Raw genomic sequence first — 27,244 nt, 5'->3', positions numbered from 1 at the left:
GTCGGGCCCCCTGCGGTGGGGGAATATAGTGGAGGGTGATGGCTGGGGCCTTGGTGAGGGCAGAAGGGAGAGTTTGAAGTAAACGGATAAGGTCTCAGATCCTGTGATGCAGGTGCTGGTGGAGGGGCCTACTGAAGGTACAGAGGTTTCGCTGGAATGCATACAACTCTCCTCTCTCCAAAAACAACACTAATGAGCACTCTCACAAGCCAGGAGTGTTGCTAGGTCCGGAAAAGATCTGGGGCTATGCTAATGTCGGGACTCTGGGCCAGCTAGCCTCTAGTTGTAGCCCTTGAGCATCTATCCAGGGCTACAACCCAGCAACACCTCTGGCACAAGATAGATCTGTTAGAAAAAAAACTCCTTGCAAAATAATTCATGTGACTTACATGTGACCAGTAATGCACCCAGCCCTGCTTCACCATATGGCCAACTCCCAGCTTCAAAGTTTGCAGTAACCTAACAGGTACAACACCACCTCCTCCAGCATACATTTCTATGACTGTTAACATGGCTCCCATCCACCCCACATCATTAATACTGTATTGGGTCTTAAGTCAAAATCCGAGTTGTCCTCAAAGTAATGAAATATATGTAGCGAATGTATATTTACTTTTATAATTGGTTCTTTAGGTACAGAGATATATCCCCAATCTAATAGCCCTTAACATAGCAATCTCACCTCACAACCTGGGACACGAAACACGCTGTTTTAATCGGAATATTTTGTTTATTTTAAAATCTAGGAAATGCAGGTGATGCCCCCTTACATCCAACTCTGGTGAAGTCCATTTTAAAATACTACAAACATTGACAACAATGTAAATGTATGTACATTATGCCAACTTTTTCTCACTAACATTTTCATTTAACTTAAAATAGTCTACTTTGCATCTTCACACAAACATCCATACACAGAGAAGCACATATGAATGACTATTCAAGCCAATGAGCTCATATACTTTACTGTATGAAGTCACACATTTGTATTGATCGTTTCACTAACATTAAATCAATCTACAGTATCACATAATATATGCCTTGCCACCCAACATTAAAAGGTGAAGCAGTTCTCAGAATGAACTTAAAACCAAAGACGTTTATTTTGTTTTCTCTAAAACGGTTAACAACTATTGGCAGCAGAGAAATGTATTTGCTTTGCAATATGGTTCTCCAATTTGGGGGCTGATTTAAATGTAAAGTGTTGATCTATGATTGATCTATAATAAACTGCTGGTTCCTGGGTTGGGCATAGACACGATTTGATATCCTTTTCAATGATGTTAGATTTTTAGCAAATAATTATAAATGCCTGGTGTACTCTTGCTTTCAGAATGAGCTGGCAGCAGAGCATGTTTTCAAGAACTTTGGTTCAACCTTGCAATACTCCAGTTCCATGTGTGTGTTAAGGAATAGATGCCAATTACGTTGCATGTGGTAGATCCCAGTCAAAGAACTTGTTTTTCCGGTTCCATGTGTTAATAGCCCCGCAAAAATACTGTGAAACAAAAATATCGCCATATTTTTGCGGCGATATTGACCCATGGACCCTGCAATATTTTAAAATGTGCGGGGGCCACCCCTGCAATCCCCACTCCCACAAATTATCCCCCCCAAAAATATCACCTATTGCGAGACAAACAGCCATATGTACGGGGATATTTCTGGTGGGGATATTTTGTAGGGATACCATTTTTCCATGTTTCAGTTTGAGATTTCTAAAGCTTCCAGAGATCTCAACTTGCTGGAGAAAAGATCCATTGGATGTTATACTTGGGTTTTTTGTTTTAATCACAAACCACATACATCTTAAACCATATCGCATTTTTCAGTGAAATACTACTAGACCCCAAAATTGTCTTGATGGGGACCCGAGATTACTTTTAGACTGGACCACCCCCCAAATTTGTTTTAAATGCAACCTGAGATTTAACTTCTAAAGGAAAATGTCTAATGAATCTGGGGTCATATGTACTCAGTTGTTGGTCATTCAATGGCCCAGGACAAGTAAGGACCCTAATTGGCCTTCGGCCACTCCATTAGGTAATGTTTCACTCCGCTATGTGCACCTGATTTCAAACACCATCTCTGGTGATCTGGTCCTGATTTTGGGAAAGGCCTCTGCTTTCAGTCCACCCAGCCTAAGACCTTTTCAAAGTCACCCTCACCCCCATCAGCTATATCCAGTTGGAATCCAAATTTGCTTCGTTCCTATCGGATGGCCACTCTTGGTTCCAATTTGTCAAAAGCTGTCCCTTCGTCTTTTGTGTTTTGAGCTTAAATACCCAGGAAGCTCCACTCACTCGGCATCATTTGACACACTTGAGATTGGACAGGTCCTGCAATAGGTTCCCTTCACGTTCCCACACCCACCAATAACTTCATCTTTGCTACTTTTGACCCGTTGAATTTTGAGGCGTCATAAGGGGATGTGTAGGCTGCAAAATAGCCCTCCTTGACGTGTGAAAAAAGATAATGAAGTGAGAGACTTATTTTTTTTCTTTTAGCCAATTCTCTACAATGACGTGTGATGTTGATGCAAACCCATTCAGATATGCAAGAGTATTCTGAATCGAGATGATGGTGATGTTTCCGCCACTTCTTGCATTATATTGAGTAAAACATGCAAATAACGTATACATAATTTAAATATGCCCTTTCTATATGCAGATGCTCAATGTTTTTCTGCTGAATCTATATCTGTAGTTATTTATTTTTCCAGTGAGCCAAATGCTTCCAAAAGTACAACAGATAAAGTATTTCCAGTTGGTCATGTAGCACAATTTAAAGTTGAGTATTCCTGTACGTGGCGTCTGTGTGTGGTTTACTCATTATCACTAGAAATCGTTTGTTGCTTATGAATGACATTCTGTTGAAAAAAGCACACCTTTGGTAATCCATTAGTCAGATACCAGGTCTATATTGCAAGTTTGTGGGTTCATGTATTGCTTCAAGGCATCCACTTATTTGAAATGCACATGATGTTCGACCAGGCAACCATTAATTCATCTGTTGTCTTTATATTAGCTAAAAAACGAATTCTTTGACCTGAATTTCAAATATAGTGCTTGTATTTAATATTTGTGTAGTTTGGGAAAACTGGCCTCTCGTGCATTGATCTAAGTGGTATGTTAATGGTGGTATGTTAATGGTGGTATGTTAAAGGGGTTGGGAGGTTCTTGTTTTCCTGAGAACTTCACGCATGGTTGTTTTGTACAAACACATGGTTTCAGGTGAATTGGCATTCAGGGTTTAAGTTCACAGAATGTCAATGCAGTATGATAGGTATATTCTGCCAAGTGTAACGGAAAGATTTGCAATTTTAACCGTTTTACTTGGAATAATAATCTGACAATATGTTGGATAATCAACAGTACAATTACTTGTGATGTGATTTGTAATACATGTTCTGATTTCCTCTTCAATTTGATCGGTCATCCTTTACAATGGAATCAAATTACAGAGAGTCTTACCAGTTTCTATTTTTAATGACACACATCTGATTGCGGTTAGGTGGGTACATCTGGAATATGGCATTATTGTACTTTTAGTGTACATTTGTCTGCGGTATGAAGATTGATGCCAATAATATTCTATTCAACTTTCTTCTTAATGCTATTACACACCCATTCAACCCTAAGGCTCCCGCCACATACCTTTCATCTCTGGGTCAGATGTCACTGCATACTATTAAATGCCTGAGTTATTTGCCCGCTTTCTTGCCCTAGTCTAAGATCTATACTGTGGTACGATAGGTAGACCGCTCACAACTCTCAGTGGCTCACTTCAAACCTCTTTTTAACACTTCAGAATTGCAAGCCAAAGTTTCCTCCTAGATTACTATCATTCAATACTCCTTATGGATAAAGACAGGAATGTGACCTTTTTCAAGCTACCCAAAATGCTCTCAGTAGGACAGGGTGTGCCTACACTGCAAAAACACTACATTTTCATCAAAGGATTCTACACAGAATTATATACATTGGAAAACTAGACTGCCTGGTCAAAGCCGAACAATGTGAGCCATTGCTCTTATTGAGTATATAGCAAAGAAAGAAACTTTAATTATAAGCAATAAATGTTACGGACTCCCATCCCAGACCCTAGTGATTAATATAGTAGAGCGAGTGCATCATATAGTACAAACATTTTTTTAATGAAACATTCATGTAATAAAACAGAAGTTACAGAACATGGAACATCACATAAAACCCACTACACATAAAAATATATATTGCACAAATGTCTTATACATAGAAATACATTTACAATAATGAACAACAATTCATCCAAACCACAGAGGGGCCATAATTATTTTTTTATTCACTAGACCCAAATATTATTTTTAACTGCCCGAGATGTTTCACTCCTCACAAATAAGTATAGGGACATTCTTCAGGGGCTAAAAGGGCCACAACTTCTAAAATGATTGATGGGTGGGTCAGCTGGTCTCCACAACGTGACAACCACTCCACAAACTAGAGAAAGGTATGTGGAGATAGAGGGAGTTGCCATTAATTTCTTGAAAAATTCACTTAGTTCATTAATCACAAAAGTCTCTGATTTGCGCCACTAATGGAAACACAATCCAAATTGACAAGTGCATTAATACACCATCTTTACATCCATGTTAGATCAGCAATACCTTTTTCCTATGTTTGGTATTCTTTTTGATGCAAAGATACATTCATGCTCCTTTTAGAGTTGGACTAAAAGTCAGTTATGATAGGGCATCCAAGGATTGCCAACACCACACCACTATGACATACAAGTGTGCACCCTGTGTTAACCCATAACCTCATATTCTCATTGTCACACATAGTAATACCAACATCCTCAACACCGATGTCTAGAAAACCTATCTTTATGGTGGTAGTAAGACTTCTATTTATTAGATCTGTAATTCAACATAACTCTGGTTCTGTTAAGCCAAAGGGGATAGATACATTGTTTTAGATACCAAGCCGTCCAACCATCGCCAAAAAACACACTGCCAGCTAAATTATGAATTAACTTCAGCACCATAGACAAAACATTCCAATGTCAACAGTTCATGCCTGAATAGGGAGCCGTCCCTAAAACCAAAAACTGAAGGCATTAAAAATACACATCTCCCCGTGTACACTGTTTGGCGATTTCACTACTATTCGCCTCAAAATGGTTCAGATGTCAAAATATGAGTTAACGACAGGGTGCACCAAGCTAAAAAAGGCGAAGTGGGAGCCTGTGTACTTCGTAACACTGCGTCATTACGAAACATTTCACTGTCAAGCTGCGTAAATTAACGCTCCAAACACTTCAGAAACCGCCACACCGGCTCTTGGACTAGTATTCCGCTGCTTAGATGTAGTCAGCAAAAAAGCGTATTAGAACTCTCGGTATGGAAAATGGCACTCTTTAGTGCCAATGAGAATTATTTGAACAAAAGCTTCTTCAAATGCTCTAAATAGAAAGCCGACTCCTGCTGTCAGAATGGATTATACCATGGCAAATGAGAGCACAATTTTTCAAAAAGACCTACAAATCACTACAGTCTTACAATTCGGAGACCAGCCTAACCATCCATTGCCTAGTCATTGTGAAAAATCACACATTTATTTTGAATATATTTCCAAAACTTGCCACTCTTATACAGATGATCTTATTCAAAAGCAATAGTGATTTAGCAGTGCTAAACTTCGAAAGTATAATGTTCATTGCATTTGTATGGTATAGATCCTTTTAGCTGATAAAACCATACTGCCCCAAGTAAATGTACAAAATAAATGCTCTGTGAAATGACAATTTACCATCATGCATAGAGGAAGACTGATGGAAAACAAAAATACAGTTTTCAATTTTTTCTACATTACATGTTTTATAGCTCATATCAGGAATACATTACTCAAAAAGCACTGCGCATTGGAATGTCCCCCCAAAAAGGCATTACATTTATCAACACAGACCTACTTGTGTTCGAAAAACATTGTGCCATTCCAGACGCTCATTCAGTCCCAAAACATGACTATTCATTTTGAAAATTATTTTCTGTTCAAAGGTAACAAGTCTTCGGTTCACTATTTCCCTATTGGGACCATTGATTTTCTTTATAATGACCAACTGGATGTCATTGTGTTTGTGACCTTTTTCTAAGAAATGTCTGACTAATGGGGCCTGGAGGATGTTGTTTTTTTATGCAGCTCCTACGTTCAATTAATCTGGTCTCACTTTTTCTATTAGTTTTGCGCATATGCTGTAACCCACAGGGGCAAGTAATCATATAAACTACATTTTCACTACTGCAATTAGTGTGATCCTTGACCCAATTGTCCTTCAAACCTATGTCTGTGTCTTCTGTTCTTGTAGTATATTGACACACTGACCACATGGAAAATGTCCCGTTACCGTTATCATTACCGACAGTGTAGATTGTTGGTCATCCTCACTGGTTTCTCAGTGATATCATTCCGAACAATTTTATTCCTGATATTCTGGCTTTTCATATACGCCACAAGGGGTAAAGATTCATTTTTGGTGGAAATCTTTTTCAAATTTCTGATGATCACAGATTTTATTTTGTATGAAAGATCTGAGAAGTTGTTGACAAAAACCAGACCCGTTTCCCCTTTCTTTCTATGAGGCACATCCTTGAGTAGAGCATCTTGGTTATTATAAGTCCTCTTGGCTGAATTCTTTACCAAATGGGTAGGATACCCTCTCGATAGAGGTTTCTCTGATAGAATTTAGCACTGTCTTCATAGAAGATAGTAACATCCAGAAAGTCGATTTCATCTCTATTGATTTCCTTAGTAAACTTCAAAAAGTTATTCTGGGTATTCAGCCAATTGACAAAACTAGTTGCCGTAGCTTCAGAGCCTTCCCATATGACGAAGATGTCGTCTATATTTCTTAGCCTCTTTTTGATTTGACTCAAAAAAGGGTTGTTGTCCGCATTTATATGATTTGATTTTTCAAAAAATTCCACATATAAATTGGCTAGGTTAGGTGCCATGGCTGCCCCCATGGTGGTACCCTCAACTTGTTGGTAAAATTGGCCTTGGAATTGAAATTGTGCCATTGCTCTTAAACATCAAATCAATTGTTTATTGATATGATATGATATGGCATTTATAACGCGCCTATACACAAGTGTTTCAAGGCGTGGAGAGGCAAGGGGGGGAACAAAGGGAGGACAGACAACGATCCTACTAGGCAAGGTGTCATTCAGATCGCGCATGTGCATGGGAAGGGGGAAAGGAAGAGTGCGCGGGGGGAAGGGAGAGGGGAAAGTGCAGTACATGGGAAGTGGAATAAATAAGATAAATAAAACCCATAAAACAGCCAGCTGGTGGCAAGTGCAAGGAAATTCAGACATAAGTGCTGGAAGGTGGACTGAAGGGATACAGAAAAAAAACAGTCCCCAAGTGCAGGGGTTGCCAGGGAGGCAGTGCAGGTGGGCAGTTGACTGGGCCTGGGCCAGAGATCAGAAAAGGGTGGCCAGGTAACCAGTGCAATTTCAGTCAGGAATTCAGCAAGGGAGGGGAGGAGAGAAAGCAGAAGCAAAGTGGAAGGTTTTGAGGGGTTTCCGGAACCGGAGATGGTTCTCCTCGAGTTTCATGGAGGCAGGAAGGCTGTTCCAGAGAGAGGCCCCTGCCGAAGAGAGTGATCTGCCACCAACTCGTTGCTTAGAGAAGCGACTGACCCTGAGGGAGTTGGAGGCAGATGAGAGAAGAGCTCGAGAAGGAAGATATTTAGGAAGAGCGAGTTGAAGGTATTGCGGCCCCAGACCCAGAAGGCCTTGTGTACAATGCAGAGGGTTTTGAATTTAATCCTCGCAGACAGTGCACAGATTTCAGTCCTGGAGAGAGATTCCAAGCAAAATGCTATTGCAACACTTTAAAACATACAGATACTTAATCAAGTATATGATGGCTATTATACCATGAATAAAGGTAGGATTAAACAATTCAGCAAAACTTTGCTCTATAGGAAAAGCACAGTTAAAACGGAGAAATACCTATTGCAATATGTCTGCTGGATGGTCTACACAAAAAAATATGCATAAGCTGTTTCAAATGTAACTTATTGAAGCTCTGCAGATTGATAGCATTTTAATCCCTTATCTTCCATAGACGAAAGCAGTGATGCAGCTGTTTATTTCTAAGAGATTTATAAAAAGACTAATTCAAAATGTTAAACCATTTTCTTAAGCATTTCCTTAAGCATTTTCGGAAACAAACCCTGGCTACATTACATGTGTCCTGCGGTCAGCTGCAAACTGGACTCATGGTAAAATGCCAAGCCTACATTTTGCATATAGGCTGCGTAATAAAGGATGGTGAGCTGGCTATCTGCTTAAAGTATAACCTAACCGGTTGAGTTCACTGTGCCCAGACTCTGGTGCCCTTTGCATATCAATAGAGGTTACCTGTGCTCGATGATCTTTCCAAAATATCACTGAAAACCACCTTTTCTCCTGAAATGTTGTACCTGGTGACCATTATTGCCTCGCTTCTTAGGTCCGGGTTCTGCAACTTTTGGCTCTCCAGGTGTTTTGGACTGCAACTCCCATTAGCCACAGCAAGTCAATGGTGAGGGATCATGGGAGTCGTAATCCAACACATCTGGAGAGCCAAGGGTTGCAGACCCCTTCCATTGGTTTGGTGCTCTCTTGTTTCCCCTTCTTCCCGGGGTGTTGCTAAGTCTGAAAAAGGTCTGTGCCTACGCTAATGTCTGCACCGTCGGGACTCTGGGGTGGCTAGACCTTTGGTTGTAGCCCCTGGACTTCTATCCAGGGCTACAACCAAAAGACCCGGGGCTATAGCCCCTTCAAGCCCCCCACACCCCTGCCACAACGTCTCTGCCTTCTTCTCACACCCTACCTCGGGCTTTCCAACAGCATCATCTCACTCTGCTCTAAGGAAATGAATACAGCCTCTGCACACTCATTCTCCTTACAACGTAGATAATGTGTTTAACCAATTTGATGACCACTGTAGTGATGCAACACATCCCTATCTTCTCTAAATTGTTATACCACAAAGTATCTGGAGATAGTTGCTCCATATTTTGATATTTAATTAAGTTAGGGTTGTATCCTTTTGTGTAGGAGCATTGGGTACCATGAATGTTTTGAAAAAATGTGTTCCTCACCCATATCGAAAATACTTTTTCATATTATACTTTCATTTGGCAAATGAAATGCTGCCGATTCTGGTGTGGCACCTTAGAAGTTATCTTCTCCATTTTTATAACCAATACAATCGAATTTTATTTTTTCTACCATATATTTCTAGATCTTGATCTTCTGTCAAAAATGTATAACCTAAATTCTTATTAGTCTTCTTTTATATTTTCTTTTAAATGTCATATTGCTCAATTTCAATGTGTGCAACAATGTAGAGTGATCAATCGTATTGCATAGATATGCCACTCATTCAGAAGCGTTTTAATGTCAAAACCAATTATTACATCAAATTATATGTCAAATTTGACGATCGAATACAATTGCCAAACAAAAATCAATATTCTGAAGAAGAAAACTATGTATGTCTGTTGTAGCCAAAACCCATCAATGTTATGATGGGTTTAGAAAATCATGGAAAACCACTTCTTCCTGAAAAGTGAGAATAGAGTAGGTCCTCTGGGCTAAGCCACATAGGATACACGTGCCACAGTTACAACAAGTAGCCACCTTTTTAAGCTCACCTACTGTTCAGAGCCAGTGAGCAATGCATTGTGGGTATGCAAATTAGCTGAAAGGCATGCGTTTTGCTTCCAACAATTGCCTTTGTCTTAAATGGCAGCATTGTTTTATATATATAGCTTTATCAACCTAAAACAGACCTCTCTCAACAATGCTGTCAACCACATCTGCTTTTCCCCACTCATTGGGGATCACCTGTGCTGTTTAGTGGGCTATCCTTGTGTTTGAAACATTTAGGTATGTTTAGCAAACGCCATTAAGGATTTTGTGGTGGGTTTAAAAAAGCATGGACAAAATCCTTCTACTTGATATATTTTTCAAACAACGTTCCTTTCATGTTTCACATTTCTTTCTAGATTAGGGAAAAATGTACCTTTTTTTTGTGCAACCATTCTATTTTTATTATATGGGATTTTGTTCATCACAATACAATAACTGCCAAGTGCATTCTCTGCACTTCAACAAAGAGCTTCAGTGGCATGATTAAGGCAGGACTGGGACAGAGTAAAAGCAAGCTGTAAACGCATAGGCTGTGTATTGCTTGAGGAAAAGAAAATGGTCAGCTGTTTTAAATGTTAGAAGGGGAAGGCGGCTGATCCAGGATGAGGATGGCTTGAGCAACAAATCTTCTACCCTCACTTGTGTTTCTAAAGCTTATTGTTCAAAAAGACCAGCAGTGAGAATAGACTGTGACCGGGATGGCAGTATTGGAACTTCCTTCCCCGGAAGTCAGTGCCAGGGTGATAAAAGACACAGACACAGACACAGACACACACACACACAGACACACACACACACAGACACAGACACACACACACACAGACACACACACATACACACACACAGACACACAGACACACACAGACACACAGACACACACACACACACAGACACACACAGACACACAGACACACAGACAGACACACACACACACACACACACAGACACACAGACACACAGACACACACACACACACACACACACACACACCTCGTCGGAGAGACATGACCTGTATTGGCGGAGTAGGCTGAAAGCATGGAATCCTCACTTTACTGTGGCAGCAATCTGGGGTTGCAGGGAGAGTTTCGGATCCAGAAGTCCTAGATTGAGCAACTGGAAGAGGTGGTGCTAGGGGAGGGCCGAGGGGGCTACAGACCCGTGTCTTATAGTTGTATCCCCAGATATAAGCTCAGCGGCTACAACCAAAAGGCTAGCTAGCATGGAGTCCTGACAGTCCCAATATTCGTGTAGCCCCAGATCTTTTCTAGACCTAGCAACACCCCTGGCAACTGGTGATGGAAACGGGCTGAGTAAAATGAGCCAGATATTTTTGGAATGTTGAGGTGTTTCGTCCGTTGGCGAATAAGTGGGCTATGCAAGCTGGTATAGTCGAAACTTCTCATGTAGCCACAGATTCTTCAGTGCAAGACATTACCCTTGCGTTGCCTGCTGCCATCCCCTTTCTCTGCCACTTCCATTACAAGCAACGCTACTCCACCTGTGCCCACTTAGCTCTGTCATTGCCCCACCACTTCTCCCAGCGCTCAGTGCTTCCTCCTTGCACGTGAAGGTCATGTCAGACATTGGAGACGGTCCTGAAGGCAGCAGCCATTTCCACCCATCCACCCTGGTGGATTCATGTGTTTAAAAAAAAATCACCAGGAGCTAGTTACAAAAATATTGTCACACAGGAAGCATCTACTTTCAGGCCTACACTAAACCCTTCAGGATTCACACCTGCATATTCTTGTGTACCTCTAACATCCACTTACGATCCCCATTTTCCTTACAGAGCCATGCACAAAGAGCCCTCCAAAGTCAGAGAAGGTGCGCTATATAAGACCACTTTACATTAAAATAACACAGGGATGGCAACAATTTCTGGAGGCATTGCCAGGAAACCAGGTGAAGTCTCTCCAACCCTGTACCATAATCATGATGAGCTAGGTGTGCCCAGGGGTTCCATTAAAGTTTCTATGAACATAGGGAACCTGGGGATAGGGAAAAATCTATCCTTTCCAAGTAACCGAATAAGCACACTTCAGGCCATACACATTATCTTCTTATTAGAAGAGAATCAATGGTTACCAATCCTCTTGGTGTGGCATACTTTCCTGCTAGCCAAGATGAACTACTGTGTTTCTCTGTGTGGGTTTACATCAGCTTGATAGGTTTCAATATTAGGAGTTGGTTTTACCTTAGTTTGATTATTCAAGAGGGCTTGATTCAGGCAACGGGTATCCACAGAGCGCTCCGGCATCCCAATTGAACAGTGAGCTCACTGGCAGTGTCCGTGTACCTTGCAGTTCCCAGCTTGTCTGCCACTGCTGTATTCTGAGGAAAGCCACCCACAGGTGCGCTTTCCACTGCGCGACTTCTGCAGCTGAAATCATGAGACCATACGACCCTCTCAGGACTGGCATTAACTTCTTTCACCACTATGGTCCCGGCGTCCTGCTCTGCCACTATTTCTTCTGCTGCCGTGTGGAGAATTCAAATTTCCTCCACACACTAGTACTGCTCGCCTGCTGCTTTGGCCAACTCGCCTTCTTCCAGCCTTATCTAAGTGTATGCACCTGAGGGGGCTTTTTATGCTTCTCAGTCATCCTCAGGTGTGGGTCAATTAATCCTAATGGGCTGCACTCTGCAACCTTGTTCCTCTGCATTCCCCTGCTTTGTCCCAGTACTCCAGGACTTGAAATCCTACCACAAAAACCACTCCTTTTAACATCTTCTGTTCTACCATAAGCAATTAGAAGACTGGGGTCTTGGGGAAAGTTACCTAAGGGGGGTTCTCCCATTCCGCCTGACCTGTTTTCCCCTCCCATGTGATCCTCCCGGCTAACACCTCCCCCAGGGTCAGGCTCAGAAAGTGTCTGCCTTTCCCACGCCACATGAAAGGGTTTCCTGGTCAGATTTCCTTGGTTAATCATCTCTGATTCATCACATAATATTGTCTTCCAACGTGGAATCATGAACCCATGTTTTCATGTTGATGCAGGTGGGCCAAGCATATGTGCTTTGATAACTTCATTGTGGAAGATGTGGACAATACTTGTCCATAGTATAGGGCAAGTACACCCATGTCTTAGCTGCATCCCATTGCATTGCGGGACCCCACCGCGGAAGAAATTCCGGCCACAGCTAACTAAGCTAACTTTGTGACTAGCACAAGTGAATGGTGGTGTAGAAGAAGGCTGATCGAAGGCTCGAATGTGGTCTGCTAGTCATGCATATGACTAGCTTTCACTTCTTCTGGTGTGAAGAACAAGCTGCCATTATGGCCTTCAAATCTTTGTAGCACAAAAGCTCGCCATCTCTAGACTAGACAAATGTGTGGCAAAGGGGCGACTTTGCGTTAATTTGAGGCTGTCGAACGTGATGCATCTTACAATGTGATGGATGTTTTCATTGTATCCCAAGTGGTCGTGACTCGCTGACCACCAGTGTAAGGTTTGAGAAGTTGTGCCCCCTGCTTAAAGATGCACGCCGCTAACGCTGTCCCAGATGTAAGACCAATATTTTTTTTCCATCTGGCTTATCTTTTATAATCTTTTTGGGGGCACATTTACATATTTGGTTATGCTGTTTGTATCATGTACAGTGTTTTGTTACCTCCTTGAGTGGGCATTTTGAACACTTTAAAAATGATTTGAATTTAAATTGAATATGATATATAAACTATGAATGCACTTACATAGCACTGCAAGCATTTTACCCAGATCGTTTGGAAACAGCCACACACATCATCGAAAATGTAAATGCTTCGTGCAGGCGATGCCAGCGAAACCCAGAATCGTGCTACCCAGGTTTTACAAAGTGCTCAATGACCCCTACTCTTTAAAAAAGGGACCTCCTGTTTTTCCAAGTGAATGGAGGAAGTAGTCTTCATTTCTCTATAGTGGTTTGAACCGTAATCTATTCCATCTTTTACAAATGGAGAACTGCTTGCTAGTGTTTCTTCGTTAGATACATTCTAACCTTTCTGAAACCAGGTAAGAGAAGTTCAGCTTCACTGCCGGCAGGGATGATGGAAAGAAAGAATTGAAAATGTTTGCAGGATCATTTTGAGCCAACCCAGTTCTAGCGTTGGGGAAGTTTGTTGTACAAACTGAGTGAGTGAGTGGTGGTTACCATCTGTGTGCCATGGTCAGTGGAAAAATACAGTGGTCTGCCATTTTTGTATATTGGTGCATTATTAAAAAACACAATTGCCACAAGTCGTTTCACCATGCTCGCAGAGGAGAATGGGTAAGGTGCATAGGAAGAGGGGGGACAAGTCAGTACGGAGAACAATCGATTTACAGCATAAATGGTACTGCAATTTCCTAAAAAACCAAAGCACAATAAAGCAAAGAAACAAGGGGGAAGTGCATAAAACAAGTGCTGGTGACTTTCAGAAAGTGCTGGCGACCTTTTTGATCATTCCATCTATTGGGCTGCTCTTGGGGCCATGTTTAGCACAGCAGGATGTTGCCCACACCATAAAGTAGTGAAACTCTTGCGCGGCGCAAGGTTGACTTGCCCTGCACTCTTGAGGGCAGGAATGCCATCTGGGAAGAAGAATCATCTTTGATTGAAGAGGAAATGAGACCGAGTTTTAGAGCATCGATCGATTGTCCGCAAACAAAGGAGAACAGAATGAATACTTCAATTTGTTTTTAGTCTTTCTGTAGGTCTTTTGTATAACTGAATACGCGTAAAAATAATATTGAGTTGTAAAGCTAACGGGCCACTGTGCTAAGCTGCTTAACAAAAGCGATGACGTTAAATTATTTACTGGAGAAAGCGAACCGAGGAGCGATTTGGGCAAGCTAGATAATCTTTATTCAATTTTCAATTTTTTGGGGTACTTTAAAACATTATTTTTAAAATACTATTCAATGCGATGTAATACATAACTGGCATGCAAACATATTGACTGGTCTGGTTATAACATATCTGATATTGTTAAAAAGTACATCAACCCTGCTCTGATGAGGAAGGGGGAGAAAGCTGGTCAGATAGCTCAGGGAGTTAAGCCCTTGTTTCAAAGATCTGTGCACATGTTGCAGATTTGAAGCCTGATGTGTATGGCTCAGGCCTCATCGTAACGAAGCTCAGTGAAGGGAGTACTGTTAAAACTGGTGTCACAGTAAAACCTGTGACACATAGAAATGCGTCTTGACTTCCTCTCAGGCAAGTGGAATACACAGAGTGCAGTCAATAACTACTGATGGACAGGATTCCACACATTGTGACGCTCTAACCTGCATTCAAGCAACAAAAAAGTAAATTTTCAACACAATTTCTTCTATCTTGGGAAATATCTTTTTTTCACTGTACCTTTTGAACATTGCAATCAATTGTCCAGTTTAACACACCTGCGTGACCGCTAAGCCATGGAATAATGCTTTCACTTTAAACTGTTCACTTTTACATTAAACCTGATGCCTGCTCATGTTGAATTGGAAATGTTTTAATCAAGATTACTATTTAAATGTTCACCTTTTATTAAGATGTCCTTTTTCAATATTTTCTCAAAACTAATGAGAGGAAGAGGATTAGCCCTTGCCTATCCAGAGAGCCTTGGGATATCCCAGAAGAACACACCTTCCTATCAAAGTTTTGAAAAATGAGTGTGTAAATGCTACATCAACAATAACCTTTCCATGACAGTTGTTGTGGTCTAGCCATCCTCTGGGTGCCAACCCCTACTTTTCCCAGAAATGGTCAGATCTAATGGCTAGTGTACAAGCCGTCTTGAATACAGTTCTTGTTATTGGGGATATTAACCTTTTGGGCTTCACCAAGCAGATATTCCAAACTCTTCCCCCAAACGTTAAATAATCTGGGGACACCTATACTTGACACACTTATACCTTATGGGTTTCACTTCGGATTCACGGTCACCCTTAGCCATTAGCGGACAATCTTGTATTTCCTTGCCGTGGCCCTGCAAAAGGCTACCCGACTTATTCCTATGTCCACATATTTTAGGTTAGTTTTAGTAGGACTACCTTGCAGGCACGACAGTTTCTGTAACCAATGGTGCCTTAGCAAAAGCATCAACCACAGTATGTAACCCAGCTGTCCGCTCCGATGATAATTACTGTAAATAAGCAAACTACTCCTGCAAACTACTCATGCCATAATTCTGATTCCTTGCGTATGTCACACCTTTGTATTCCATTCACACCTTTTTGTATTCCATTCAATGCCCTGTTTTGTTTTTCCCAAAGCAACCCCGCGTGTTAGCACCTTTATGAATGGGGCTATTGTGCCCTTCACACTAGTGGCTAGGCTTTGGGTTCAAACAAGCCAGGGGCTCCCAGCTCCTGTGGCCCCTTAGGTGTAACACTAGCTGAGAGGCTAGCTTTGCAGTACTTGGCCTTTCTGAACCTCATTACCACCCTTAGTGTTCTGGGAATACTCCTGCTGCCACAGTCCTGCTGCTGTCCTTCTCCTTCTGGTTTCTCCTTTATCTTCTAGTCCTCTTTTGTTTCCTCTCTCTGCGTTACTGCCGGCTCTCCTGCTCCCAGGCCTGCCACCGTGTTTATAGACCATGTTCACTTCCTTACTGTGTTGCTTTTAGTGATTGGACTATAATGATGGTCCTCTTGGCGACTTTTCCGGATATTGGTTTAAGAGGGTGATTTTCCCCTGCTTCCCTAGTCCTCGTTACTCTGAGCTGACATATGGACGGCAACCATCTTTACCCCAGAGGGAAGTCCCACGTTGTCCTTAGCTCTGTGCCTGACCCCCACTTGGTATCCTGGACCATGCTGCTCCTGCTGGTGTCTGCAGTTGTCTTGGTTTCTTTCTGCTGCTGCCCACATCAGCCTTCACATTGCAGGTTAGCGCTCACAGGGAAAGGGCCCACGAGACCGGCCCAAAATGGACCAGCCAAGAGTTGCAGTCTGCTTTCTCTTGTCATTTGCCTCCTTTGCACTGGCTCTCCCACTTCCCGCTCTGCTGCTGGTTTCATCGATAGCATGATCTCTCTCTGGCACTTTCCTACAGGTGGTTTGAGCCCTCATGTGCTCTAGCACCAGATGTACACTGGAGTTGAATAAACAGGGTTCGAAATTGCCAGGCGCTCTGAGCTATTTAGCTCGCGGTTATACCCAAGGGGGAGACTGGTTAGCTTGAAAGCAACAACTACCAGGAGTTACTTTTGACTCCTTTGGCAAGTGGTGCCATGCAACCATAGCTATGTGATATTAACTGTGAATGTTTGGGAATGTATATCGAGGAGAATAAAGAACTCACCTAAGGGACATTTAGAGCATATTGGATAATATAAGATGCATCTTGCACAAAGTTAGATTTTCTGTGCGCTACGTATTAGCTCCTGGTTCCCAACCGGTAGCTCCTGCCTAACTGATTATGCCTGATACCCATGGGCTGCTTTTTGCTCCTCATGAACAAATACCAATTTCAACCCCTGAATAAATACCCTCTATTGCCACAGTATATATAGCCCTGTGTAGTGTGTAGTCGGGAAGCTAGCATCGTGTTAATCTAGGGATGGCTGTCTCTTTAGCGTTGGTGGTGAAATTGTTCAAATCAGGTCAAGGACCCAGTGATGTAGAGTCTCTGCAGCTCCCTCCCTGTACCGCATCCATGTAGCTCATGGCATGGTGCTGGATGGTAGTCTGGCCCTCTCTGGGCTACAGAGACCTCCCCGCCCCCCAGAATCTGATAATGAAGGAGGTGGCCTGACTTTGTCTCAGTGGTCATTGAAAGACCTGAGGCCATTGGATAATCAGCTGAAGTCCGGTAAAAAAGCAACTCATCCTTTGTATTAAATGTAGTATTTTTACATCCATTTTTCTTTCCTGAAGCTTAGGAAGCCAACAGAAAGCCAGTCTGGCCACTGGTGATGCCGAGCTGTGCCTGTGGTCTAATGGGGTATATAATGGGGTATATTTCTACTTCTGAGCAGTTACCTAGTAGAGGAGAAATGCAAATGTTGGGGCATTCTTCCTATTGGGAGCTGAAAGTGGACTGCAGTGCTCATGTGGTATTGAAATGAGGCCGCTCCTAAACACAGCCCTTCTGGGCTATTTGGTCCTTGTTCAGATAGACTCATAGTGAACAAGTTGCTAGAAGTTGCTCTAAGCTTCCACGCCATTTGGGTCTCACCAAACATCTGATGAATTAATGACGTAATATAAAACATTAATTTATAACGCGCTTAATACCCAGAGGTTTCTAAGTGCGGACCCTGGGATCAAACCTGTGTTGCTCGGTGTCGTACTTGCTTCCAAGGTGAGCACGTTGCTGCTGAGCTATCCTCCCGAGAGTAAGGGAGTAGCAGCAACAGCTAGACCAGTTGCCAAATTTGTGCGTGCTTTGCCCATTTTGCGACAACTGTATCCGTTGGAGATTAGCAAAAGAAGTTGGCATGTAGGGCCCTGTGGAAACAACCCCCTGCTTTTCTAAGTGACAGGTCCCCTTTCTGTGAGAAATAACATTACATGCTAAATGACATTATGTGACCATCCGAAAAGTGAGTCCTTGAAATTCCAAAACGCTTCACAGCAGTGACCTGAAAGTGACTTGGCCCAGCCTATGGAATACTCGACCATCCCAGCTGTGAGCGGAGCAGCAGTCCTGCCCCTCCTTTGGCACCGAGTTACACATTCCCCAGTCATGATTGCCTTGTCTATCTTTCCTAACACGCCGTACAGACAAGGGCCTGGGTACCCTTCGGGTTTGCCAGCATAGAAAGAATTGTAACGTAACACAAGTACACACGCACCCTGGGAACCCGAGCATGAGCTTCCCAGGGGTGATGCCAAGGTGTTTGTGTGCTGCAGCTGGTGGCCTGATACAGTCCTTCGCGTTCTCTCCCAATGCCTGGACTCCAACCAGAAGAAAGTGTCACTTCTATTTTTACCTTTTCAGGTTTATTTCTGATGATGAAACGAGCGGTGTTCTTTGGGACGTCAAACAGGACAGTGTGATCCGCCAGCACCTCGGGGAGGGCATTTGAGGGAACCCAATGGGAGGGGGGGGTGCACCTTCGTTTTGGCGCCAGCACAGCTAATAGGCGCGGTTTAAAGTCGAGAGTGGTTTGAGCTCGACGGGGAAGCATGTTGTACGGGCAACTGCATGGTCTTCCCATTCAAACGAAACCCACGATATCCTGACAAGAGCGCGTTCATTCAAAGTTATTTTAAAGTAAAACACTTTCTGCTTGGGTTCCGCACCATTCCTTTAAAATAAAAGGCTTCCTAATTATTAAGGCTCCATGTATTATAGTTCCATTTTATTCATCTATATTTGTTTGCTCTGTAAAAAAATTTGTTGTAGCTGGTATTTCTCCATATTTCTTTACATGAAAAAACCCACGAGCTCTTGGGTGCCTGTAATGGGAAGCTCCTAGAGCGGTGTCCTTGCTGCATACCTGCAGCCATTGAAACAACTTAAAAAGGTTTTATTTTTTATTTAACGTCTTTCTTCTTAAGTTGCTTTTTAACCTGAAATGCATGTTTGGCAACTTTTAAATTGAAGACCCAACCATGGGATTGAATTTCCGTCTTTTTTGGCTTACTGCACAAAAACCCAGACTCATTTAAAAGTGGAAAAGGTCGCTTTAATGTGACAAGCCAAAGCTTGCAATTAGATGCTTACCTGGCTCCATGGCCTTACAAACTAAAGAAATATTTTAAACAACCAATTAACTAATTAAACATTTTCCATTTTTCCCCACTAATTAAATAAAGCCATTTCCTCCCTAACTATCCTTTGGACCCTACCATCTCCTTACCCCTTTTCCAGGCGTCCCGCTTTCTCCCTGGGGCCATGCCCCTTTAGGCTCAATACCTGTTCCCCCGTGGTGGCCCGCTTGTGCAAACAGCGCCACCCCATCCTTTCCCGTGTAATTTCCCCCATTGTGCTTCCCTCCCCCCACATCAAAAGGGGCCATGCCCCCGAAACCCAGAACCACTTCAATACCCCTCAGACTCCTCTCTACATCAATCTCCCCCTTCCTATGACCTGCAGCCAGTCTGACCTGCCACATCAGCAACATAAATTTACATCACAACTTCACTAATGCCCTGACCTGTCACACGAAACTACCAAACCAAGACTCCTTAATAGACCAAAAAACCCCATAAAAACTTGACCTGGCCCGTAAAAAAACCCCCGCAGAAACCCCAAGTACCCTGCCCCCCCCTATTATAAACCAGACCCCTGCCTTAACCAAAAAGAAGGGGTGGGAGGGCGGGACAATCATCAAGTCCAACCGTCGCCTCCCTCCCGAACCTTCCCTGCCCTTAAATACCCTAAAGAGGTGCTCTGTCCCCCACGGCCACTCGCTGGCCGTGGGCAGCGCCAAAAACTTCCCGGGGGGGAAACGCTTCGCGTTCCCCCCGCTGCCCCCCTTTTGGCTTACTGCACAAAAACCCAGACTCATTTAAAAGTGGAAAAGGTCGCTTTAATGTGACAGGCCAAAGCTTACAATTAAACGCTTACCTGGCTCCTTGGCCTTACAAACTAAAGAAATATTTTAAACAAACAATTAAATAATTAAACATTTTCCATTTTTCCCCACAAATTAAATAATTAAATAAAGCCATTTCCTCCCTAACTATCCCTTGGATCCTACCGTCTCCTTACCCCTTTTCCAGGCGTCCCGCTTTCTCCCCGGGGCCATGCCCCTCCAGGCTCAATACCTGTTCCCCCGTGGTGGCCCGCTTGTACAAACAGCGCCACCCCATCCTTTCCTGTGTCATTCCCCCATTGTGCTTCCCTCCCCCCACATCAAAAGGGGCCATGCCCCCGGCACCAGAAAAACCCTCCCCCGAGGTGTTCTTTCTGCCCCACCCCCCTGCCCCCACCAATTTTCCTACCTCCAAATCCTCAACCAATCTCCCAACCAAGAGCTCCAGTCCGCCAGATAAAGATTGTTCCCCAAACCGGAAAGTTTACCCATCCTCTCTAAATCTCATCAATCTTTTCTAAACCATCCCCTTACGGTCCAAAACCTGTACTGACACCGATGTACCACATTCTACCATCTCTGTTTAACCCCTTCCTTGCCCGCACTACCGGACCCTCATTTTTCGCTCCCCTCCGAACTCTCTGTGGCAAACACTTAGTCCCCCCCCTACAGTTGCTTGAGGCCACACTTGTCAGACCCCTAACAAAAACCCCTTTTTATTTTCCTAAGAAGGGCCACACCCGTATCCCTTACCAGCTCATTGTCCCCACCAAGACTAATCCCCCACAACTGGAGGCCTATAGTTTTCCTCCAACCCCGCCAACATAGGAAGCGACTGATCCCAGCCCAGCCCCCCAAACCCGGACCATCTTACCACAACATCTTATAGTTGCACCCCAGCTGCCTGACAACAACCCTTTTCTCAGCTCCTTACCACGCCCACTTAACCTTAGAATGTCCCAAAACCAGATTTTTGACATCTGACCGTACCTCCAGGCCCCTCTGAAAAAGAAATCACAAAATCACTTACAAATCAACAACATCCTAATGAATGCAACACTCCTGCTACCTACTGAAAAATTGTTATAACGACATTCCGTCTGACCCGGTCCCTGGCATACCCTTTGTATCTCCCTTACTCCCAGCGTCCCAACCCATTCACCTACTCCTCTCAATAGCCCAGCCTGCTTCCTTCAGCTGCTGCACCCCTCCTAAAAGAACGAGTTACCAACCTCCTGATCTTTCCTGCACCACTAGTAACACCTTCCTCACTACCCTATACTTTCTGGCCATCTCCTTAACCCTCTCCGGAAACCCCCAAAGTCCTCTCCTACCTGTCCCCCTATATTTCACCCCCTCTCACCTAACCTTTCCACAATAAACCTGAACCCCCTTAGCCCCCCCTTTTTCCCCTGAACTATTACCCTCTTGCTCACACTTGCCCCCAACCTTCCTTCACCGTATTCATTTGGCCCTGCGTTGCCCCCCCTGCACCGGGGGCCCACGTGCACCCCCGTCCATGCAGGCCCTTTACTTTCTTACTCCCCTCGCCACTGCACCCGGGGCCAACCTGCACCCCCGTCCCTGCAGTCCCTTCCATATAACTAATCTTCAAGCTCCCTATGACCATTACCCCTGATTTCCCACCTGCACCAGGGGCCCTAGTTCACCCCTGTCCATGCAGGGCCCTTTTCTTCCTTACTCCTCTCCACCGCTGCACCAGGGGCCAAACCTGCGCCCCCGTCCATGCAGACCATTCCACATAAATTCCTCTTCCAGCACCTTGTTTCCTTCCTTCACTTTTTTCCCCCTGCTGAGCCAGAGGCGCTCCCGCACCTCCGCCAGTGCAGCCCGAAGCTTACTCACCTTGTCATGCGGCAAGCGTGAGGGCTTCGCCACCGTCGTCCATGCCCTCCAAACGACGGCCACCACCCTTTAACCATTTCCACAATTACACCCCACTGCGGCCCTCCCCTACCTTTCGATTCTTCCTCCTCACCCCTCTCCTACCCCCTTTAAACCGTCCCCAAAACCTTCATCAAACCTTGTGCCCCCCCCCACCTCCTTATCTGATAAACTGAGTCTGACCTACCAGCACACCCCAATTCACCAGACATGCGGTACTCCTCCCCCCCCCCACCACCTCCTTGCTCCGCTCCTCGCCCTGACCCACTGTCCTCTGCCTGAAAACAATCCGTAACCGGATGCCGACCCGCACACCTGCTGCATTTGTGTTTAAATTTGCACATCCACCTCGTGCATCCTCCTTTATTGAACGACCAGCATGCTGTTGAGGGCTGTCCTTTGCCTCCTCCCCCTGCCCCCTCATGGGCGGGGCGACCAAGAAAGGGCCGGAAAGGCACAGGCAGCCCACTTGCTGTGTGCAATGTCGGAGCAGGCCTTGTTGGAGCCATCCATTGCAGCCAAAGATCCATGTCTATCTCCCCCATACCGCCTGACTGTCCTCCGCCATTCTCGCTCTGAATTCCTCATCATACCTTACCCAGGCAAAACCCCCAAAGCTCGTGAAAGCCTTCCTAATGACGTCCATGTACTTAAGCAGGGCCACGCAGCGCTCCGGGAATTTTTCACAATAAACACTGGCATAAATGATAAATGCCGACGTCCAATTCTCAATAGTCACCGGGACCCTTGGGCGCGAAGCCAGTTCCCTCTCTTCTTCCTTAGACCCCTCCTTCGCTCGCACTTCCCTATGGAGCAATTTAAAAACATCTACAAATTCCCCCGCCTGAATCTTCTCCTTGGTCGCTGCCATCAAGTGCGCCCCCAACGGTTTTGTTAACCCCATGTATGGCAATTTTTTCCCCTTGCTTTTCACTTCAACCTCCTTTACTTTTTGCAAGCGCTCTTCTCAAACCCCACGGCTCCAATGGCCTGCACACCAACTTCTTTCCCTACCCCTTGCAAACCAGCCCCTTCTTTTCCCGTCACCCCCCTTTCAATCCCTCTCTGCCATGCAGATGACCATTCCCTTTCCCGCTCACCTCTTTCCACGCCGGCCGTCCGCGGTCTGGCGTCCACCCCGATGCTCCTCATCTCTCTTAGAGGGCTCCTGCTGCAGGGACAAAACATGTCAGCAGACTCACCAGGCCAATAGTTCCCCCGACCTCTTGCCCTCTGACCACCCTGCACCTGCTTTCCCAGATCCCACCTCAAACTTCTTCTCTCCTCCCCCCTTTCCCTTACCGCCCTATAACCTTCTACCTCCCATTGCCCCACATAATCCTCCAACCCCACTTCATCGCCCCTTCAATACCATTGCGGCTGTGAGCTCATGCCCGAGTTCCGTTGCTCTTCCTCTTGCGAGCCCGGGGCGTCCGCCCCGCCACTCCTTTGACGTCTTCTCGGCGAGGCCGCGGAAACCCCTGCCTGGTCCTCTTCTCTCGGGCGAGGCGTTCCGTCCTCCACCCAGGAATCCTCATCGCTAGGGGGCGTGCTACACCCTCTAGGCTCTCCTTCCTGTGACTGAGGAGGGGCCGTTCTAAAACCCTCTACCTCCATCTGACCAGTGGGGGCTGCGCCGCGCCCTCCACCCTCACTCCTCCTACCCAGGGGGGGCCGTTCCGTGCCCCACTCTAACCTCCTCAATTGATGGGGACCTTACCCCCCTTTTCCCACCTGCACTCTTCTGCAGGTATTTACCCCCTCCTCCCCTCTGCCCTGTCCCCCTTCTTCCCTCCCCTCGCTGGCCCTACTCCGGTTCATTTGAGCCACCTCCTTTTGAGCACACCCACCTTCCCTAGGGCTATCCTTCACTCCCTCCCTCAATGGCTGCCCCCCTGAAATAATTTCTCCCCCGGACGCCCTCCTGTTTATCTCCCTTCTCAACTTCCTGCCCCTGGATTCCCACACCTCCCCTCTCCCCGCCACGGAGGTGCAAGCCACCACTGCCGCGAGAGCCCCATCTGCCGCTGCTCTACGCTGCGCCTACCGCCACTTATCTCCTCCTCCCCCGTGACCTCTCCACCAGTGACCTCCCCCACTGCCCCCCCCAACTGGGCCCTAGATGCCCTACTAATTATTTCCAAGGCCTCCCTCAGAGCCTTAGCATCCACCAGAGCCTTCTTGCTGACTCCCTGGCCCACCATACTGCACTACTAATCTGGTCGTGCACTACAATATATGTAACCCCTTGAAAATGTTCCTAGCCAAACCTAAGGCCCCCGAGCCAAAACTACCCATGGACCTATACCCCAAATGAACAGCTAACCTGGAACCTAGTAAATCAGCACTTCCCCCACACCAAAACGCTAATATGACTTCCCCAATAACTGCTCCAAATATATCAATTAATGGACAATTTCTCTCTTTTTTTTTTTTAAATTTAATTTCCCTATAATTAACCCCCAAAATTACAGGCCGCGCCCCTGCAACCCCCAAACCCCTTGACCTGGCAATAATGTGCCACCAGCCACAGAAAGCCCCCCCAAAACCAGAGGCCCAACTAACAGGGGTGAGATGCGCCCTTGTCACTGCCCCCTGGCGGCGTGTAAGCCCAACCGCCCCTAAAAACAAAAAAGGACGCGGCCCCTTTAAAGGGAGCACACTGCCCCCTCCGACGCGCGACGGACACCGCGCGCAGCCTACCTCCCACACAGGCGAACCACACGGGCCCGGGAGCTCCCCTCCAACACAAACCCAAGCGCGGGATGGCCCAGAAAACAAGTGCCCACTGAACCCACCCTCACTCCCCCCGGGCCGCGTTCCCCTGCACCCTACCTAAACCCCCCCACTCCCTGCAGCACCGGCCGCGAATGCCACGCCACGCCACGCTGCCCTGCCTCGAAGAAAAAACCCCTGCGCTCGCACACGGACCACGGGAACCAGCGCCTGAAAAGTAAGTGGGGGTACCTTATCTACAGTACCCCCGGCTATAACAACTCTTAAATTAAAAGAATTATTACTATTTTTTTTTTTTGTTATTTTTTAAAATATCTACAACTAACTCTGACTAACCTCACCCAACGTCTAAAACCCTGTCCCCACTCACCTACGCTAACCTGCCGCACCAAAGGCCCAGCTACTCAGGGAAGGCTCGGGAGCAGGCGACAGGACTGACAATCATCAAGTCCAACCGTCGCCTGCCTCCCGAACCTTCCCTGCCCTTAAATACCCTAAAGAGGCACTCTGTCCCCCACGGCCACTCGCTGGCCGTGTGCAGCGCCAAAAACTTCCCCTGGGGGAAACGCTTTGCGTTCCCCCTGGTCCCCGCTTATCAATTTTTTGCAAATAAATACTGAAAGAAAAAAGAGTTGATTTCCATCTGTTTCTCCAGCATGGGGTCTGGTATGGATTCACATGCTCATGAATATTCCCCGTCAGGCTGGGAATCCTTGGTAAAGAAAAAATCAGTATCGGAATCAGTTTCGTTTCTGATCTGTCTTTCTTAGTAGTAACCAATCACTGGTCTCTGGGTCATACTGCCCCCAGCCAATAACTGCCCTCTCCCTAAGCCCCTCCCCTGGCAGCCATCCTCAGATTTTTACCACATGTTCAAGTGTTGGGAGTCCTCATGCTTTAGCTCTCGAGCTTTTACTGCATTTTGCGATTTTTTTTTTTATTTTTTTTTTTTATTTTTTTTTAATTTATTTATTTATTTTTTTTTTTAAAGAGTTTAATCTCATTTTTTCAGTCAATTGAGCCTCAAGCTCCACCGTTTCTACTTCCGATCAACGGGGACCCGTTTCTGAATTTTCTACGCCCTTTAAGGGCAAAGTTTTCGTTGAGTACGCTTCTTGGAGGATTCCAGAAGACCTTGAGGCCTAACCCCTGGACATGGCCCAGGACAAGGGAAGCTCGACGCCCGGATCCAAGCTGTTCAGGAACTGCCCTGGATGCGGATTTCAGAATGTGTTCGAGGACGAGCATTCTAGATGCCTCTACTGCCTTCACGAAGACAAAACGCACGTGGAGAAGGACTGTGCGTTTTGCAAGAACATGTCGGAGCGGACCATGAGGGATCGGCGGATCTGCCTCACCAACTGGCTGGAAGGCAAGAGCCTAGCGGTAGGTGAGAAGAAGAGGTCCGAGTGGTCTTCTAAGTCCTTTGAGGGTGCTCCGGACGACAGGGGCCCAACTGAAGGCTAAGCACTGCGAGTCCGCAGGCACCAGGAGCGCCGAACGGTCGGGCTCCTCGGCTGCCAGGCAGGGCGCTCTTTCACCGACGCCATCAACCACAAGCCAATGCTCTGGCTCGGGGAAGAGAAAGTCGGAGATCCGGGGTAAGCTTCTGGAGAAGCCCCGGTCGATCCAGGCCTCAAGCACGCTAAAAGTCGTGAAGGCCCTGATTTACCCGGCTATGGCCTCTATCAAGGGAGTCGTGGCGGCCCTGACGAAGCCTGTGGAGGCTACCCCAGTGGAGACTACCTCGGGGCCCAGAGTTTCCCTGCCACCGTGGAGCAAATCCTCTTTTCAGCCCATCGATACGACCCCAGTGGAAAAAGAGGGGGGGTGGTGGCCATCATGGATACGGATACAGCCTCTGAGGAGGGGCTGGTTTAAGTCGTGCAAGGCCTCAACAAGAGGTTTGAGGAGGTCCGGTCCTAAGGGAGGAATCCCGGGGAGGCGGACAAAGAAAGCGACGGTGGCACCGACGAGGCACCCAGGGGAGGAGGCGCAACCATCACGCTCGTCGCAGCCAGTGCCCGACAACTCAGTGGCCATTTTGATGGCAATCCAAACATTATGCACGGAGATAAGGACGAGGTTGCCTCTACCCCCAACGGATGACCCAGCAGAACCGGGCCCGTTGGGAAGCCCTCCAAACAAGCTGATGAGTGTTCACCCCCCCCCCCCCGCCCTTCCAGCCCTTGCGGCCCGCTCAGCCTTCATCTCCTTTTCCTGATCCTAGGGATGAAACGGGAACAGATGCAGCCACAACGGGGACGGATGACGACTGTGGTGATGACGGGATGGGCCTTCCATCACCACCCCCTCGGGCCTGCCCGCCTGACGAAATTGGCTCCTTCCACGCCATGATTTCCAGGGCATCCGAGCTTTTCCAGCTCTGCCCCGAAGAACAGAAGAAGGAAGGCTTCCTCTATCAACGGCGTGAGGCCAAGAGGAAGACTGTCCTCGCAGTGCCATTGCTTGACAATATCTGG

The 27,244-nt window shown here is 45.8% G+C and overlaps 1 protein-coding gene across 7 annotated transcripts in view; it reads left to right on the top strand.

Annotated features, from left to right (window-relative positions):
• The window catches only part of PDLIM5 (PDZ and LIM domain 5), a 755,773-nt gene that overhangs the window by 167,351 nt on the left and 561,178 nt on the right, over positions 1 to 27,244 (top strand). The window lies entirely within an intron of this gene.

This window comes from Ambystoma mexicanum, chromosome 6q, assembly GCF_040938575.1.
Source record: "Ambystoma mexicanum isolate Mex_15411 chromosome 6q, UKY_AmexF1_1, whole genome shotgun sequence".
Taxonomy (NCBI): domain Eukaryota; kingdom Metazoa; phylum Chordata; class Amphibia; order Caudata; family Ambystomatidae; genus Ambystoma; species Ambystoma mexicanum.
Note: the sequence above shows the minus strand (reverse complement) of the source record. Positions and strands in the feature narration are given on the sequence as shown.